This window comes from Ranitomeya variabilis, chromosome 3 (genome assembly GCF_051348905.1).
Source record: "Ranitomeya variabilis isolate aRanVar5 chromosome 3, aRanVar5.hap1, whole genome shotgun sequence".
Classification (NCBI taxonomy): Eukaryota; Metazoa; Chordata; class Amphibia; order Anura; family Dendrobatidae; genus Ranitomeya; species Ranitomeya variabilis.
Genome location: NC_135234.1, coordinates 690,537,052 through 690,555,488, shown reverse-complemented (window position 1 = coordinate 690,555,488; position 18,437 = coordinate 690,537,052). Strand labels below are relative to the sequence as shown.

Genomic DNA, 18,437 nt, shown 5'->3' with positions numbered 1-18,437 from the left:
CTTCTTTGAGACCATTACTGGCCAGCCACTGTGGAGTAGTTGGAGGCATGTGATGGAGCATTGTCCTGCATGAAAATCATGTTTTTCTTGAACGATACTGACTTCTTCCTGTACCACTGCTTGAAGGAGTTGTCTTCCAGAAACTGGCAGTAGGTCTGGGAGTTGAGCTTCACTCCATCCTCAACCCAAAAAGGTCCCACAAGTTCATCTTTGATGATACCAGCCCATACCAGTACCCCACCTCCACCTTGCTGGCATCTGAGTCAGAGTGGAGCTCTCTGCCCTTTACTGATCCAGCCTCCGGGCCATCCATCTGGCCCATCAAGAGTCACTCATTTCATCAGTCCATAAAACCTTTGAAAAAAGTCAGTCTTAAGATAAAACGTCAAAACTGGGCCAAGAAATATCTTATGTTTCTTGTTCAAAGGTGGTCGTTTTTCAGCCTTCCTTACCTTGGCCATGTCCCCGAGTATCGCACACCTTGTGCTTTTTGTGACTCTAGTAATGTTGCAGCTCTGAAATATGGCAAAACTGGTGGCAAATGGCATCTTCACGATTGATTTTCAACTCATGGGCAGTTATTTAGCACCTTTTTTGCCATGAAAGGCTTGATTGTCTGGTGATCATGCTTCCATAGTTTAGCAATTTCAAGACTGCTGCATCCCTCTGCAAGACATCTCACAATTTTGGACTTTTCAAAGCCCATCAAATGTCTCTTTTGACCCATTTTGCCAAAGGAAAGGAAGTTGCCTAATAATTAAGCACCCCTTATATAGGGTTTTGATGTCATTAGACAATACCCCTCCTCATTACAGAGATGCACATCACCTGATTTACTTAATTGGTAGTTGTCTCTCAAGCCTGAACACCTTGGAGTAGGACAACATGTATAAAACGTATCATGTGATCAAAATGCAACTTGCCTAATAATTCTGCACACCGTGTATATACACAGCACGTCGGAAGCAGGCTCATGCAACGCGTCCACCCCATACCCGGCAGGTGATGGCTGACTATTACAGCCAGGACCTGCCCCTAATAATCGCAGGTGGAGCAGAGCACCTGATTGTTAACTTGTAAAATGCCGCTGTCAATCTCTGACAACAGCATTTAACACGTGCCAACGTGTGCAAGCATCATTACTTCCGCCCATTTGTGCTCCTGTGACGAGATCGCTGATGGGTTTTTGTTTTTGTGACAGCCAGGGGATGAGCTGATGACCCCTGTGCTTGTGATTACGGAGGTCCTTCGAAACCCTGCCTGTGGCTAGGCTTCAAATGAGACCGTGATTTCTGGTTTATGCAGAAATGCTAAGGCATCACTGTATACAGTACAAGCAATCAGACAAATTGCAGCTTTAAGTCCCCTTAGGAGGCTAACAGGAAAAGTGAAGGGGAAAAAAAAACAAAAAAAAAACTCTTGTCCCGCCTCCTCCGGACAAAAATTAAAAATGTTACTGGTATCAGAAAATAGTGACAATGCCCCCATTTATTTATTTTTTTTTGCTAACTTAAGTTTTGTTTTTTTTCGCCACTAAGCTAATAAAAGAAAAACTGGACAGGTTTGGTATCGCAGTAATCATATTGAGGAGGAGAATCCTATTGAATGGTAATTTTTACAATAAGATGTAAACAGTAAATCAAATCCCAAACAATGTCAGAATTGTATTTTTTTTCTCCACAATTTCACCGCACATGTTACAGTATGTGGTAAAATGAATGGCTTCATTCAAAAGTACAACTCGGCCCTCAAAAAAAACCGTCATATGTGGACAGAAAAATACAAGAGTTAGGCTATGTGCACACGTTGCAGATTTCCTGCGGATCTGCAGCGTTTGTTTCCACGCAGAAACGCTGCAGATCGCAAGTGATTTACAGTACAATGTAAATTAATGGCAAAAAAAAAAGGCTGTGCTAATGGTGCGGAAAATTCCACACGGAAAACGCAGCGGATTTAAAGAAGCATGTCACATTGTGCGGATCTGCAGCGTTTCTGCACCCTTCCATTATAGAAATCCACAGGTGTAAAAACACATGAAATCCGCAACAAAAAACGCATTAAAAAAGCGCAGATTTTGACCTGCGTTTTGTGCCAAGAGATGCAGAATCCGCACAGAAAATTTCACAGGCAAATTCACAACGTGTGCACATAGCCTTATGGCTCTGGTGATGAAAAAAACAGAAACACAAAAATTGGCTGCAGGGTGAATGCGTTAAATAAAGTGTAATGATTTGTGGGTATTACTCCAAAATACATCAAAAGCCGCACACTATCTGCAAACTGAAATCCATTCAGGAATTGATTTACACTATGTCCCATGTCTGATAGCAAATAAATGACATTACTACATACTAAAAATGTGTTCCATGGAGGCAGAAAGGAAAGCCAGCAGACAGATTAGCAGTCTAACACTTTATTACATCTTATACAGGTACATTATAGACATATCAGAAGTCTTCCAATACTGCGAATAATTTTACATTACCTGCCCTAGGCTTCATATTGGTGAGGGTAGGCTTGGTTTAGGATAATAGTTTTTTGGCTATATCTATATATCTTTATATAAAACACCCCTCACTAATCATGAGAACAGGAATCACAGACGTCAGCATGAATAAAGCAGCAACTTTCCGGAAGTCATGGCCACTCATGTGCATGGCCACCGTTATTGTGACTCCAACTGATCAGTTCAAGGACTCGTTGGGCACCTAAAATGTATATATTTTTTTAAACTATCTTTGCACCCTAAACACTTTTGTAATCAGCTTTATTACACACCACCCTATCTACAAAATCTCCAAAAGTGTTTTTTTTTTTCTTTTTGCTGCACTTCCTATGATGCTTCGTTTGAGAGGAGTCTAAAACGTGACATTACAGAAGGTAGGGGCAGCACTATCACCCTGCAGCATCCATCGCCTCTCCTGGAACGGGATGTCTCAGACTCATCGCTAGCTCTCTAAAGACATTTTGGATCCTGGGTGATGGACAGAAACATAGCTTTTGCCCCACTACAAGCAGAAGTACTGCAATGGCAAAATCCATTTAGTGCTTCACAGAAATCAAGACAGCTTATTAAATTATTAAAGACCTAACATTCAGGAAAATTATATAAGCAGGAGGCACAGATTAAGACGAGTAAAGGCACAACACAGGCCACTTGATGGCACCCTTCTTGAAGCTTTCTTTGCAATCCTGGTAATGGTTAGCCTTACTTTAGCAGCACTGTTAATATTGGAAAGATATGACGAGTGAACTCCAATATTTACGTGCTGCTAAGGCACTGCTGACATCTTCAATCACAAACGCAGGTGACTTCTCTTTGGGAGGATGCAACCCTTGTGTTTTGGCGGCAGCACAATATGGCCTGCACCTCTGTGTAATCCACAAACCATTATGTGCTGCTACTGTACGGCAAGGTAAATAACACTCGGCTCATCACCAATCCTGGGAAGACACGAACAATACGTGGCATCACTCTTAATGCACCATACATACAGAGATCTGCCGGCCAGTCCCCCAACCATGACAAACACAGAATCGTAGCCAGGTCAGAGTCTCCGTTTTCAATACCTGAAAAAGAGAAGAGAATATTTAACACATCATGAAGTGATTAAAAGAGCCACTTCATGCAGTCAAAACCTAAGTAATATGTGGCCTGTTCTGGGTGATAAATGGTTAGTGGTGGGAAGATAGCTATGGGAGTACAGTCCTCTATATACAGAGTCTAGTAAGGTGGGTACAGACGTGTCACAGATCGGCATTTGGCAAGGCCCATTCAGGACTATGGAGAATTTAGCCCATGTCCAATTTGGCAGGTGCAATGTCTATGCACATAACATGCAGCTTCTAGGATGCCATGTCACGCTGGGGCTTGTAGTTCTACAACAGTGCGCAAGACTGCAGTTCTTCACTGTACAGGCAAACTCTGATAACAGGCCGGGCCACACAACAAAAGGTTGTCATGAGGAGACCGCCTTGAAAACTGGTAGAGGTACAATGTGCCAGCACACAGGAGGAGGCCTGCTTAGTGAGTATTCCTGCTTAATAGGTAATATCTATTTATTTAATTGCCTTGTAATGTTTTCACTTCCTGTTCTGTCCAGATCTCACCGTATCCCAGAATTGCAAGCGGAGGAAGTTCACCGACCGCCATATTGGGACACCTATCACATGGGTGTCTCAATATGGAAACTGCTGGTACCAACCTATTGCGCGGTGCCACCACTGGAACGCCGTTGCACCACACACTCACGCAGCCTCTTGCGTGGTACCACCAGCGGAACACTGTTGCAACTCACACACTGTATACGTCGTACACACCACACACAGCCTCTTGCGTGACACACCGTCGCGAACACGCTGCTGCCGGGATCAGCCGAATGATTCACTGACTGCCGCCATCTTTGTACAGGAGGAGTGCATGCGCAGTTTTAATGTGACCGCTGCTATCTGTCTGCACAAAGATGGCGGCGGTCTGATTTACTGCCCCTACGCGAATTAAGCTGGTTGTCAGGAATCATCCGAGATACGTGACGTGTCTACAGGCAGAGGAAGCCAGTCACATTAAAGAGGTTTTCCCACGAATGAAAGTTCATTTTAAAAATTGACTGTACGGAGCATACCACATCTCCTGGGCAGGGGAGGAAGCAAAAGACAATACTGACATTACAGCAGGGAATCACAGTGGATTCATTTTGTGAGGTAAAATATATATATATATATATATTTTTTAAATGGTCAGTAGCGATGAGCACATATATTGGTTGCTCGGGTGGTCTCCAAGCAGTTACAAATACTCGAGTAGAACTTTACTGCTACATGGACTTCATAGTGAAGCTTTTTTTACTGCTAACCATCACATTGTTAATCTATTGTGTACTTTACCGTAATGTGATTTTTTCACTATAGCACGTATAAATCAAATCAACCTAGGTCACAACGGCTTATGGATTCAAGGGGTTGTCTGGTCTTCGGATAATAAAAAAAAAATAAATAAAAAAAAATAAAAAATTATATATATATATATTTTTTTTTTTTCATTCTCAGGTGCCGTGTGAACGCAAAATCGCACACCTGCCCATGCCTGGTGCTGGAGAATCCTTGCAGCGCCTGCGATGTGAAGATTCACAAGTCTGCCCAAACACAGTGACTGCAGACTAAAGGCCGGACAACTCCTTTAAAAGAGGACGTGTTCCTCTTTTAAAAACAAAAAAAAATAGAAGTTTCCTTAACCCTTCCCTTTGATAGATGACTGGGCTTAAGGGTGTTATCCAGGATCTCAATTGAAGGCCTATCCTTCAACATTAAAGACACCACAACACTCACAAAGACAGCCGCGTCAGTTAATCAGCTGGGGTGCTGAGTGTTAGACCTTCTCCAATCTGACATTGCCGTCATATGCATTTAAGTGTATTGAACTGTCCCAGTGACAGCAGGTCCCCAATAATGTGAGTGGGAACTAAAACGATCATGCTCTAATCTGTGCTGTAAGCCCAAATGCAGAACAACTTCATAATAATTTTCAGACAACTTATGTGTTCATCGCCCATGTATCCAGCTGACATCACAATCACCCACATGAAGCCTTCTTCTCCTGTCTCCACATCTACGTGGTACAGTGACATAGGGAGGCACTTGCTCTCCAGTATAAGCCATGTCAGATGCTGCCTGAAACGCACATATTGGACGCCTTTACATGCATGAGAATAAATTAGATGAATGCCGTCTGTGGTAAATGTCATTAGCGGAATCAGAAAAATTACAGGGGGGAGGGAGGGAGAAAAAAAGAAAAAGAAAAAAAAAGCTTTTTTCCATGCACTCATTCTACATATATAGAGCCTCCTTCACACACTTAATTTAGATCTCCTAAATAAACAGTGTGCATAATGTTGGACAGTCCTGTAAGTCGGGATTAAAAATTTGAGACATTTGCCTTTCAGCACCCCAGTGGGTAAAGCACAGACCACCCTGGAAGCAATGTCCACCCTGTTCAGAAATCACAGTAGCGCTAATTAGTCAGGTGACTAGACGAGCACCCCCCATTGGGTGTTTCAGGATGGCACAGTCTAGACACCTGACTGCCGCTGCCAATTACAGGCAGCAATGTTGTGACTTCTGAACAGGGCAGACATAAGAGACTGGAGGTCTCCATAAACGATATTTCATCAATGAATCCATGGATTAAGAGAAAAAAAAATGTCAACATCATTTTAGCTAGATTTCTAAGAAAGGACAACACAAGACAATATTAGGGGACCAGAGGAGTATCGCAGGAGTCGGTGTTGGGACATATTCTCTTCAACATATTTATTAACGATCTGGTAGAAGGTTTACACAGTAAAATATCGAGCAGATGGTAGAAAACTATGTAAAGCAGTCAATACAAGAGAAGATAGTATTCTGCTACACGATGGATCTGGATAAGTTGGAAACTTGGGCTGAGAGGTGGCAGATGCGGTTTACCAATGATAAATGTAAGGTTATACACATGGGAAGAAGGAATCAATATCACCATTACACACTGAACAGAAACCACAGGGTAAATCTGACATGGAAAAGGACTTGGGGATCCTAGTTAGATATAAATTTACTTGGAGCAGCCAGTGCCAGGCAGCAGCTGCCAAGGCAAACAGGATCATGGGATGCATTAACCCCTTCACCCCCGGAGCTTTTTCCGTTTTTCGCTACCCTCCTTCCCAGAGCCATAACTTTTTTATTTTTCCGTCAATTTGGCCGTGTGAGGGCTTATTTTTTGCGGGACGAGTTGTACTTTTGAACGACATCATTGGTTTTAGCATGTCGTGTACTAGAAAACGGGAAAAAATTTCCAAGTGCAGTGAAATTGCAAAAAAAGTGCAATCCCACACTTGTTTTTTGCTTGGCTTTTTTGCTAGGTTCACTAAATGCTAAAACTGACCTGCCATTATGATTCTCCAGGTCACTACGAGTTCATAGACACCTAACATGACTAGGTTATTTTTCACCTAAGTGGTGAAAAAAAATTCCAAACTTTGCAAAAAACAAAACAAAACAAAATTGCGCCATTTTCCGATACTCGTAGCGTCTCCATTTTTCGTGATCTGGGGTCAGGTGAGGGCTTATTTTTTGCGTGCCGAGCTGGCGTTTTTAATGATAGCATTTTGGTGTAGATACGTTCTTTTGTTCGCCCGTTATTGCATTTTAATGCAATGTCGTGGCGACCAAAAAAATGTAAATCTGGCGTTTCGAATTTTTTTCTCATTACGCCATTTAGCGATCAGGTTAATGCTTTTTTTTTTATTGATAGATCGGGCGATTCTGAACGCGGCGATACCAAATATGTGTAGGTTGGGGTTTTTTTTAATTGATTTATTTTGATTGGGGCGAAAGGGGGGTGATTTAAACTTTTATATTTTTTTCACATTTTTAAAAACTTTTTTTTTTTACTTTTGCCATGCTTCTATAGCCTCCATGGGAGGCTAGAAGCAGGCACAGCCCGATCGGCTCTGCTATGCAGCAGTGATCATAAGATCGCTGCTACACAGCAGATTTGCAGGTGTGCTGTGAGCGCCGACCACAGGGGGGCGCTCACAGCCACCGGCAATCAGTAACCATAGAGGTCTCAAGGACCTCTATGGTTACCTTCCTGACTCATCGCCGACCCCCGATCATGTGACGGGGGTCGGCGATGCGCTCATATCCGGCCGCACGGCCGGATGCGGTAGTTAAATGCCGCTGTCTGCGTTTGACAGCGGCATTTAACTAGTTAATAGCGGCGGGTGATCGCGATTTCACCCGCCGCTATTGCGCGCACATGTCAGCTGTAAAAAACAGCTGACATGTCGCGACTTTGATGTGCGCTCACCGCCGGAGCGCACATCAAAGCGGGGGTCCCGACATGTGACGTACTATACCGTCACATGTCGGGAAGGGGTTAAAAGAGATCTGGATACACATGATGAGAGCATGATACTGCCTCTGTACAAATCCCTGGTTAGACCGCACATAGAGTACTGTGTACAGTTTGGGCACCGATGCTCAGGAAGGATATAATGGAACTAGAGCAAGTACAAAGGAGGGCAGCAAAATTAATAAGGGGATGGGGGAACTACAATACCCAGAGAGATTAGCAAAATTAGGACTATTTAGTCTAGAAAAAAAAAAAAAAAAAAAAAAAAAAGATGACTGAGGGGCGGATCCAATAACCATGTATAAGTATATAAGGGGACAATACAAATTTCTCTCCGAGGATCTGTTTATACCAAGGAAGGTGACGGTCACAAGGGGGCCTGGGTATGGAGGAGAGAAGGTTTTTCCACCAACATAGAAGAGGATTCTTTACTGTTAGGGCAGTGAGAATCTGGAATTCCTTGCCTGAGGAGGTGGTGATGGCAAACTCAGTCGAAGGGTTCAAAAGAGGCCTGGATGTCTTCCTGGAGCGTAACAATAATGTATCTTACAGTTATTAGGCTCTTTAGATGGGGATTTATTCTGACGGAATATATTTTACTATGTTAGGGTAAATTGATTCAATTATTAACTGCAAAATCTCCGCAATAGTGATAAAGCACACATTTAATTATATGAACATTACTGGTCACTACTGAGAAAGTGATGCGCATAAATCACCAACTTCGCACCCTTGCCAGCCCCCTACACTCACATTAGTTGGCTGTCAGCCACATGGAGGTTCTTATCGCTCCTGCCTCTCCCATACACAGGAAAGCTCAGCCGATGGTAAATGCTGGTCCCTCGGAATACATGGATCAGCCCAAGATTATATATATATATATATATATATATATATATATATATATATATATATATATATATATATATATATATATATATATATATATATATATATATATTCATCTGTGAGGACCCCATACACAGTCTGACAATCCCACCATGGTTCTGCAGACTAATGAGCTCTACACTTTTCATAAGCCTTCATGCACATTAAACATCTCCTAGTTCTTTTAGTATACCTTTCATTACTGGAAGATTGTTATATAAAAACCAAAACCCCACACATTAGGAAAGGTTTAAAGGAATTAAACTGAGGTCTTTAGCTACAGGAGAAAAAAAAAAAAAAAAAAAAGCACCACCAATAAACACTGCTGTGCAATAAAACGAGAAAAAAAAAAAAACACGCAGAAAACTTGATATAAACAAAGCTATGAAAAACAAAAAAAGGAAATCATTGCTTCAGTACTTTCACATACGCAGCACTTCCCTATCTACGACAATCAAATCTGACAAGAAATGGTGGGTCTCAGTTTTAAGGGCACAAACACCAAACAATTGCGGCCCATGATAGCATCCAATCATTTCCCATTCTGACTGCGGTAAGCGATTGTACCCCATGTGATTCAGTCCTGTTGTACTTTGAAAGACACCATTTAACTTATGTGATGTACTGGAAAGAGGAAAAAAATTCCAAGTGCGGAGACATTGTGAAGACAAAAGAAGAATAAAAAACCAACGCAATTTTGCACGTTTTTTTTTTTTTTTTTTTTTTACCATAGGCCACTACAATGGTAAAAATTACCTGGCTATATGATTCTCCAGGTGAGTACAATTACGGAAATGCGAAACATGCATAGCTGTGTGTGTTTTTTTGTTTTTTTTTACAAAGATAGAGATATATATATATATATATATATATATATATATATATATATATATATATATATATATATATATATATATATATATATATACACATATATAAATACACACATATATATAAGCTTGTGTTACCTTTTTTCCAAGACATATAATGTTTTTTAAATTTTTGGTCAATTGAGAGCTTTGTTTTTAATTGGGTCTATTTAAACTTTCTTTTCACTGTACTCGTTAGTCCTCTTAGTCCAATTATTTAAGAGGCAGATGATGGTTAAATATCACAGCTGTCTTCTGCTGGGAAAGTCAGTAAACTGGCAAATGACAATTTTACATCTTTAACAGCTTAAAATTGGCCAGTTTTTACTCATTTAATTCTCGCTGCTCCCCTGATGAATCCAACTGGGAATTTTTTCTGATGCCATTTTATTATTCTTGCGTCGAATGGGAGAGTTTGTATTTTTTATCCTTCTTTATGGTGACCATGATATGAATACAATCTCTCCTCTCTTTTTGAAGTACTTGGGATATACAAACGATATCCAACTTCAACAATTTTTGGACTACAAAGTAGAAGAGTCAGAAGTGAGCATTTAGATACACCCCAAAAAAATTGTTAGAATTACTCCGTCCCACAATTTGAGCACAATCCAGGAAGTATAATTCTTAATGATCTTAAAAGTTAAATTTTATCTTCAAATGTTTCCTCTCTACCTATATAGTGTGTTGAATTGCACTATATACACTTTACCTTGGCTGTATTTGGTTTATTTTTCAAGGGGGCAGTGCCCATCGTAATAAAGCAGCACAGCCCAAGACACTCTCCAGAGTAAAGACCGTAAAATATTAGCACTAAATATAAAAGGCCTACATCTCAAACTGTATGGCAGAATATACACTGCTCACAAAAAATAAAGGGAACACTAAAATACCACATCCCAGATATCACTGAACGAAATATTAGTCGCAAATCTTTATTCATTACATAGTGGAATGCGTTGAGAACAATAAAACATAAAAATGACCAATGTAATTAATATCCAATGGAGGTCTGGATTTGGAATGATGCTCAAAATCAAAGTGGAAAATGAAATTACAGGCTGATCCAACTTCAGTCTAAATGCCTCAAGACAAGGAAATGATGCTCAGTAGCGTTTGTGGCCTCCACGTGCCTGTATGACCTCCCTACAATGCCTGGGCATGCTCCTGATGAGGCAGCAGATGGTCTCCTGAGGGATCTCCTCCCAGACCTGAATTAAAGCATCAATCAACCCCCTGGACAGTCTGCGGTGCAACGTGGAGTTGGTGGATGGAACGAGACATGATGCTCCAGATGTGCTCAACTGGATTCTGGTCTGGGGAAAAAGGCAGGCCAGTCTATAGCATTAATGCCTTCATCATGCAGGAACTGCTGACACTTCAATCACGTGAGGCCTAGCATTGTTATGCATCAGAAGGAACTTGGGACCCACTGCACCTTCATATGATCTCTCAATGGGTCTAATGATCTCATTACAGTATCCAATGTCAAGGAGGGTACCTCCAGCTAGCACACGGAGGAGGACTGTGCAGCCCTCCAAAGAAAAGCCTCACCACACCACTAATGACCCATTGCCAAACCGATCATGCTGAAGGATGATGCAGGCAGCAGTACGTTTGTCCACGGCCTCTCCAGACTCTCGCATGTGCTGTGTCAACCTGCTCTCATCCATAAAGAGCACAGGGCGCCAATGTCGAATCTGACAATCTGTGTTCTCTGGCAAATGTCAATCGCCCTGCATGGCAAGTACAACATTTCGTTGTGAACGTCAGGCCCTCATACCACCCTCAAGGAGTCTTTTTCTGACAATCTGAGCAGACACATGGATGTTAGTGGCCTGCTGGAGATCATTTTGCAGGACTCTGGCACTACTCCTGTTACTTCCTGCACAAAGGAGGAGGTAGCAGTCCTGCTGCTGGGTTGTTGCCCTTCTACAGCCCTCTCCACGTTTCCTGGTGTACTGGCCTGTCTCCTGGTATCTGCTCCATGCTCTGGACACTACGCTGACAGACACAGCTACCCTTCTTGCCACAGCTTGAATTGATGTTCCATCTTGGATGCGCTGCACTACCTGAGCAACTTATGTGGGTTGTAGACACCACCTCATGCTAACGTACAGTACCTCTAGGGGAGAGAGCAATGACAAAATGCAGACGTGACCAAAACGGCCAAAAAGGATAAGAACAGAAAAATGGTCTTTGACCACCCTCTGCCGAACCACTCCTTTATATGGGTTGTCTTGCTAATTGCCTACCTGTTATCTGTTCCATTTGCACAACAGCAGCAGAAATTGATTCAAAATCGGTGCTGCTTCACAACTGGACAGGTTGATTTCTCAGAAGTGGGACCGACTTGGAGTTACGTTGTGTTTAGTTGTTCCCAATAAAGTAATATACAGAGTGGGCCATTTATATGGATACACCTAAATAAAATGGGAATGGTTGGTGACATCAACTTCCTGTTTGTGGCACATTAGTATATGGGAGGGGGAAAACTTTTCAAGATGGGTGGTGACCCATATACATACACACACACATTAGTGCAAAAAAGGAAGCAGCACACCACTATCTGAATAAGGAGCTATTTTATTTAGCCCATGACCATTAGTGGTGTGGTGCTTCTTTTTTGGACTACTACATGCAAGGTTTTGGTATATGCCTGTGCACCCAGATCCTTTCCATGCTGAAGGTGCTGGTCAAAATATATATATATATATATATATACACACACACGCACACATACATACATACATACACACATATATATACACACATGTATATACTCATACAACTTTTGACCTGGTGACAGGTTCTATTTTGATGAATTGGTGGTTGGAGGAAATTCGGTAATATATACATCACTCATGCATTCATCGCTTTATGACTGATTTTCACCCACCTCAAATCTGTGCCATATATATAGTGCCGGAGATTTGAGAATCAGAAGGACACTCAAGTCTGTGTTGATATTTCCATACCAAGTCAATGGCATTTCAATTAGACCTATTTGCTAGCACATTTCTGTACTTCACTACCATTCTTTTGTACTTTTTATGCAAAATCGTAATGAAAAAAAAAAAAAAGGCAAAATATCCATCATTTAAAAAAACAAAATACCACCACACACACGGGAACCTGTCACACCAGGTTTACCAGGTTTTTCCCCATATAAAGTAGGGCCACAACTGTACACACCCATATACGGTATACAGAACTGCAAGTCTGCAGCGTCCAGATGTTACAGCATAGTGGATGGGATTTGAAGAAATCCCATCTCTACTATGCGTGCCTCCGGCTTCCCTGCGGAGACAGACATGCGGCGCATCTTTCTAGACCACAGCATGTCAATTTATTGGAGACGCGAGAAACTTAACCCCTTCACCCCCGAGTCATTTTCCATTTGTCCTTTGCTTCCAAGAGCCATAACTTCTTTATTTTTAAATCAATATAGCTGTATAAGGGCTTGTTTTTTGTGGGGAGGGGAGAGGCAAGTGGTAGTTTTGAATGACTCCATTGACTATCATGTGAGGCACTGAGGAAACAATTTCAAGTGCTCAAAACCACATTCAAGAAGTTTATCCTTCAGGTGCTTCACAGGGACTAAAGCAAAGTAGAAGGAAACAAAACATGAACATTTAATTGTTTCACAAAAATTTTACTTTAGCCCCAATATTTTCATAAGGGTAACAGGAGAAAATGGACACTAAATATGTTGTGCAATTTCTTCTTAGATTAGAGAACCACTATTTGGGCACACGGCAGGGCTCAGATATGAAGGAGCACCATTTGACTTTTTGAATGTAAAATTTGCTGTAATCATTAGCCGACATCATGTTCCGTTTGGAGGGCCCCTAATGTGAAAACCACCCACAAGTCACCCCATTTTGGAAACTAGACCCCTTAAGCAATGTGTCTAGGATGTGTGGTGAGCACCTTGAAACCCCAGGTGATTCACAGAAGTTCATAACGTAGAGTAGTGAAAAAAATAAATACATTTTAAATAAACAAAAATGTACTTTTAGCCCAATTTTGTTTTTCATTTTCACAAGGGTAACATAAGAAAATGGAACCCAAAATTTCTGGTACATTTTCTGAGTATCTCGATACACCATATGTGGGGGAATACTATTTGGGCGCACAGCAGGAAGGGAAGGAATACAGTTTGACTTTTTGAACACAAAAACGGCTGGAATCGAGAGTGGACGCCACATCTTATTTGGAGAGCACTTGATGTGCCTAAACAGTGGAAACCCCCCCCCACAAGGGACCCCATGTCATGAGCACCCGGAACCCAGAATTTGTTGTACATTTTCTACTAAGTACGCCGATACCCCATATGTCGACGAATACTTCTATTTGGGGGCACAGCAGGGCTTGGAAAGGAAGGAGTGACGTTTTGGAACAAAGACTTTGATAGAATGGTCTGTGGGCCTCATGTCGCATGTGGAGAGCCCCTGATGTGCTTAAAATAGTGAAAAACCCAACCAAGTGACCTCATTTTGGAAACCTCACCCCTCAAGAATTTTATCCAGGGGTATGGAGAGCGTTTTGTACCCACAGGTACTACAGAGTTTGATAACATTTTTAACAATTTTCCTTCGCAAAATAGTTTTAGCTCCAAATTTTTAATTTTCACAATGTGGACCCCATATAATTTGTCCCAAACACAACATTACTTCATATGTGGTCAAAAACTTCTGCTTGGGCACATGGCACAGCTAGAAAAAAAAAAGTGCCATTTGCCTGGGATAGACTCTGAATGCTGTGTCACGTTTGAAGAGCCCCTGACACGTCAAAACAGCAGAAACTCCCCACAAGTGACTCCATTTTGGAAACTAGACCATCAAGGAATTCATTTAGGGGTGTTGTGAGTATTTGGAACCCATAAGTGCTTCACAGAATTTTATAACATTGAGATGTGGAAATATGACATTCTAGTGGTAAAAATGTAATTTTTATATTTGCTGCAAGTTTGTTATGTACACAAGGGTTAATAGGTGAAACTAGACCCCACAATTTTTTCCGAACGCAGAGATGCCCTATATGTTGTCAGAAATTAGTGTTCATCCACACGTCAGGGCTAAGGAGGAAGGGGCGCCATTTGGCTTTTGGAGAACAGATTTTGCTAGAATTGCTTGCAGGCGACAAGTCTTGAAGGTGCCAGAATAGCAGAAAACCCCCAAAGTGACCCCATTGTAGAAACGACATTTCTCTATCAATTCTTCTACGGCTGCAGTGACACATTGTGTCCCCATAAAGGCTAGAGCCCCCATACACTGTGCCCAGCTTGTGCTTCTAGCAATACTCAACCGTAAATGAAGTGCCTTCTCTTCATTACAATAATGCCAAATATGTGGCAGCTATCTGTGGTTCAGGCACAGTGGGGCTCAAGAGGAACATTTGAACTCGGGAGAGAAGAATTCACTGGATTTTATTTGAGGGGGCAGGAGCCATGTCGCTTTTCCAGAGTCTTTGTTCTAACAGTAACATGGGAACCCCATATAGTTCCAGTGACAGACCCGAGATGAGGCTGTTTTTTTTGCGGGATAAATTAGAAAAATATTTTGTACCCTAAAATGTTACAGATAAATTCTCTCTCTTCCAGAATAAGGCTCAGATCACATTCGTGTTCCATGCTGAGCAATTATGTTGGGATTTCCGTGTAAATCCCACAAAAATGCTATTCAGGCCCATCATATGGAGACATTTGATTGGCGTCTGCTCCGGTGATCTTCATTTATTTGTTGTTTTTTTTTTAAGGCGTGCACAGATCTGTGGTCGTCCACACTTGTGCGCTAAAGAGACGCCTAAAATGATAGTACACGGCCAGAACAGAAACCAGTCCAAAGTGACTCCATCTGCCTCATAAGTGAGTGGTTCCATCCGGTGTTTTGTGTGAATCGCAGTTTTGGAGAATTTACATGGAAACCCTGATGTAAGCGCTCAGCGGAGAGCGCAGGATAAATGCGAGCCGAGCCTTATTCATTCTACCTCCCAAAAATCAGAATAAGTGGAAAGCAGTAGAAGAGTAGTTCTTATTTTTATTTTTGCATGGTTCACGGTATAAGTGATGAGGCGGATTTATTCTTCGGGTCAGTGAGATTACAGCGATACCAGATTTATAGTTTTTTTTTTAGGTTTTGCTGCTATCACAAAGTAAAAATGCTTTCTTTTTTATAAAAGTTTTTTTTTGTCACATTTTGAGCTCTTAACTTTTATTTCTGGCGAACACAGCTGTACGAGGGTGGGCCGGGTTGCAGATTTTTTTGGTACCCTTTTGGGGTATGTAATATATTTTGATGGCTTTTTATTCAGATTTTTCAGACAGAATGAACAACATCCAGCAATTCAGTTATTATTTGTTTTGCGCTGCTCACAGTGCAGTTAAAGAGATAAGGTCAATTTGTTCATCAGGCCTGTAAGATTACAGCGATACCAGATGTATATTTTGATTTTTATTTTTTTTTTTAAACTCAAAATGTTTTAGCAAAAAGATTTTGCTTTTGCATCATTCTGAGAATATATATATATATATATATATATATATATATATATATATATATATATATATATATATATATATATATATATTTTTTTTTTTTTGCCGGATAAGCCATATTAGGGCTTGTTTTTTGAGGGACGGGTTGGCATTTTCGTTTGTACCAGGTTTTTTTTTTTTTAACACATGACTTTTTGATCACTTCTTAGTCACTTTTAGAGTCAGAATGATGACAAAGCGACGTTTCTGAATAATTTTTTACAGTTTGCAAAACGGAATAAATTGCTTGTGAGAGGCAGCCTTTTGCTGGATCTCCCAGGCCACCGTACCCTGGGGTCATCAGGCACATGACCTCAGGTTAGCAGGTTAACTTACTGGCCAAAAAGGTTTCCAGCAGGGCTGTGAAGTGGGTAAGCCAGACCGCCGACTCCAGAATTTCTGACTCCTGACCCCACAGCTCTGCCTCACTGCTGAGCATGTACATAAAGTGCAGCACAGATTCATCTCCACTAACAGCCGAGATCCGCAGATCAGGAGCAGAACAGACATTTATAAAGACATTTCATAACTTTCCGGAATTGTTATGAAATCATTCACAGCACATCCTGCATTGTACTACTAAAAATATATATATAAAAATATATATATATATATATATATATATATATATATATATATATATATATATATATATATATATATATATATATATATATATATATATATATACACACACACACACTCACCGGCCACTTTATTAGGTACACCATGCTAGTAACGGGTTGGACCCCTTTTGCCTTCAGAACTGCCTCAATTCTTCGTGGCATAGATTCAACAAGGTGCTGGAAGCATTCCTCAGAGATTTTGGTCCATATTGACATGATGGCATCACACAGTTGCCGCAGATTTGTCGGCTGCACATCCCAAAGATGCTCCATACAAGGCAGGATGGATCCATGCTTTCATGTTGTTTACGCCAAATTCTGACCCTACCATCCGAATGTCGCAGCAGAAATCGAGACTCATCAGACCAAGCAACGTTTTTCCAATCTTCTACTGTCCAATTTCGATGAGCTTGTACAAATTGTAGCCTCAGTTTCCTGTTCTTAGCTGAAAGGAGTGGTACCCGGTGTGGTCTTCTGCTGCTGTAGCCCATCTGCCTCAAAGTTCGATGCACTGTGCGTTCAGAGATGCTCTTAGGCCTACCTTGGTTGTAACGGGTGGCGATTTGAGTCACTGTTGCCTTTCTATCAGCTCGAACCAGTCTGCCCATTCTCCTCTGACCTCTGGCATCAACAAGGCATTTCCGCCCACAGAACTGCCGCTCACTGGATTTTTTTTCTTTTTCGGACCATTCTCTGTAAACCCTAGAGATGGTTGTGCGTGAAAATCCCAGTAGATCAGCAGTTTCTGAAATACTCAGACCAGCCCTTCTGGCACCAACAACCATGCCACGTTCAAAGGCACTCAAATCACCTTTCTTCCCCATACTGATGCTCGGTTTGAACTGCAGGAGATTGTCTTGACCATGTCTACATGCCTAAATGCACTGAGTTGCCACCATGTGATTGGCTGATTAGAAATTAAGTGTTAACAAGAAGTTGGACAGGTGTACCTAATAAAGTGGCCAGTGAGTGTATATATCAGTAAAGTCATGGTGCACTTTTGACCAGTCACCGGAAGGCAACAAAAAACAAAAAAAATAATAATTAAATAAAAAAATATATAAATGTGAAATCTGCTCCAAATAAAAAAAAAAAAAAAAACTCTCCCGGTTTCATACCTATTCAGTGCAGTTTGATGTGGGCTCCATTTGTTGCCCTACACACATCCAAACGATAGTGAAGCTCTTGCCACACATTGGTAAGGACCTCTGGTGTAACAGTGAACAACATCTGTGATTACCGTATTTTCCGGCGTATAAGACGACTTTTTAACCCCCGAAAATCTTCTTAAAAGTCGGGGGTCGTCTTATACGCCGGGAATCGACTTGTACGCCGGTGTATATGGTGGGTGGGGAGGGGGAGTGATCCTGATGACGAGGGGGCGTCTCACAGGAAAGTGAGTAATCCCCATTACCTTATCCTATGTCTAGAATACATGAATGATATGGTCTTAAAAAATTATAAATATCCATTATCCATTCATCTCAACATTCCAGGACACATTGCAATTATCAGTACCATCATGTAGTCCCATCCCTTTTGCAGGGGTGCCTATGGTCTTCTAGAGGAAGGCCCAGCCCATGTAACCCAACTCTGATTCCAGAAATAAGGCCGGGGTCACACTAGAC

The 18,437-nt window shown here is 41.4% G+C and overlaps 1 protein-coding gene across 13 annotated transcripts in view; it reads right to left on the bottom strand.

Annotated features, from left to right (window-relative positions):
* Positions 1 to 18,437, bottom strand: part of TRIM13 (tripartite motif containing 13) — a 275,480-nt gene that overhangs the window by 53,246 nt on the left and 203,797 nt on the right. For 2 of the 13 annotated variants that reach the window (XR_013224054.1, XR_013224053.1), the window contains exon 5: positions 2,379 to 3,570. The exons of 8 other annotated variants lie outside the window; for them this stretch is intronic. The gene's annotated coding sequence lies outside the window, so the exon portion shown is untranslated. Of the gene's footprint in view, positions 1 to 2,378; positions 3,571 to 18,437 lie in introns of those variants that run through there. 3 more of the 13 variants (XR_013224056.1, XR_013224055.1, XR_013224057.1) reach the window with 2 other exon arrangements.